Source organism: Ambystoma mexicanum, chromosome 1q (assembly GCF_040938575.1).
Source record: "Ambystoma mexicanum isolate Mex_15411 chromosome 1q, UKY_AmexF1_1, whole genome shotgun sequence".
In the NCBI taxonomy this organism is placed as follows: domain Eukaryota; kingdom Metazoa; phylum Chordata; class Amphibia; order Caudata; family Ambystomatidae; genus Ambystoma; species Ambystoma mexicanum.
Genome location: NC_090922.1, coordinates 1,437,990,093 through 1,437,992,056, shown reverse-complemented (window position 1 = coordinate 1,437,992,056; position 1,964 = coordinate 1,437,990,093). Strand labels below are relative to the sequence as shown.

General features: G+C 48.3%; 1 non-coding gene across 1 annotated transcript; it reads left to right on the top strand.

Moving 5' to 3' along the window:
- Positions 1-248: 248 nt before the first annotated feature.
- LOC138565565 (U1 spliceosomal RNA) lies at positions 249-414 on the top strand. Its single transcript, XR_011301406.1, has one exon. It is a non-coding gene; the product is annotated as a U1 spliceosomal RNA (small nuclear RNA).
- The last annotated feature ends 1,550 nt before the right edge of the window (positions 415-1,964 follow it).

The window sequence follows — 1,964 nt, the reverse complement described above, 5'->3', positions numbered from 1 at the left end:
CGGCCAGGCCCGAATGTATGCAAATCTTGGGCAGAGCCTTGGCTGATGGGAGAAAGGAACTGTGCTACAATGATGTGCCTCTTCTGCTCCGCTCCGCCTGCTGAAGCTTCCCCTGAACGTGTGACAGGCAGCTCTGCAGATGCTGAGGGCTTACAGGAGGGCTGGATCTGGGTCCGGGCCTGCCTTCTCACTCTCGTTTAGCAGGGGTTCCAGAACAGGCCCAACCACTGCCCTTAAGCATGCAAATCATACTTAGCTGGCAGCAGTGAATCTGAGATTCTAAAAGCTGATCTCCCAGGGTAATGCTCATCCATTGCACTTCAGATTGGATAGCCTCTGCAACGTCCCGCTAAATGTGGGATACTGAAATGCATTATGTCTGCTAGTGGGGGGCTGCGTTCGCACTTTCCCCTGATTTATTGGTGGAAGCAAGAAAGAAAAAGTAAAGTGTGCGAAAGAGCAAGTAGGTTGGTTGCACACAGAGCCAGGCTTGAACTGGCCTATAGGTCCATGTCCGATCCAAAAACGCAAAATGCTTGTGGGGGCCCGTTGTTTTAGTCAAAGTGGTGCAATTTTTGGGAAAATGTGGACCAGTTTGCTGAGTTACTTCACTATGCGGCTAATAGTTTTGACCAGTATTGCTGAATGAATATTCTTTAAAATGGACACTCTGCATCACATTTGATCAAACACATCCCCCTTGGGTACTATTCAAACAGCATCACAAAAGGAATTAATTCCCATTTGCAACTCTGGGCCACTTTTTCGTTGGTGCCCGAGTCAATTTTATTCCTCAGTCCGACCCTGATGCCATTACTGTTCAGGTCAGCTATCCAGTCCAAGGTACGGCCGTTTGTGTGACTCGGTCTGAGTATGTTTTGAGTGTAGCCTATCGCCTTCAAATAGCTGACTAGAGATATTGCATTAGAGTCAGTATCATCCTTAAGATCTACATTAAGATCACCAAGGAATACAGCAATGGCTTTGATATGATATGATAGGTTATTCATAACGCGCTTAATACCCAGAGGTTTCTAAGCACCGACCCGGGGATCAAACCTGTGTTGTGCCATGTCATCTTGTTTCCAAGGTGAGCACGTTGCCTCTGAGCTATCCTACTGAGACTCAAGACAAGAAGAGGTGCAGGATGTCATCTTCAAACACAAGCATCGGACCTCGCGACTGGTAAATCCAATGTAAAGTTATAGAGGATGTATGTGAGATGCTTAGTTTGGTAGTCAGTAGTTCTCCCGAAGAGAGGTTTGAGTTGGCAATTTCTCTGATAGAGTGGGAGCCTCTTGCTATAAGACCCTCCCATGTCTTGCATTAGGGCTGTTGTCGCAGCGGATAGTGTAATAGGGTGGTATGGTTATAGATAGGGCCGTGCCAGAGGCATAATTTAGTTATGTTTCAGCCATGGCTAATAAGTTAAGGGCCCTCATTAGGACCCTGGCGCTAAGTGTTTAACAGAGTCATAAAAGGCTACGGCGCCGTTAAACACAAAGGGACCTTACTACGAGGTCCCTTTGCGGGACCCGACCTGAACGGCTGGTCTAGACCAGACGTTAAAGTAGGGACCCGCAAAGGGACTCTCGAGGTAAGTACGGTACCGCAATTTGCAGTACCGTACTTACCGCCTTCCCCAGTCCCATTGAGCCCTATGGGGCAAAAATGGAAATGGGGAAGGGCCAATGTTCAAAGAGGAATTACCGCCCCGCCAACCTTGGAATGGGGTGGTAATTCCCCATTGAACATTGGCGGACTCGTTACGATACCGGCACCAACCATGGTGCTAATAGCGCCATGGTTTAGCACCAGTATCGTGATGAGGGCCCTTTGTAATGAAGTAAAGAATCTCAAAGGAGTGGGCTGGAATCAATCTTGCATTCACAAGGTCACCCTTTAGGGGGTTGATGGTGGTTTGGGTGGGGCCTTGCTGGATTGGGAATGCCTCTGGCTGAGAG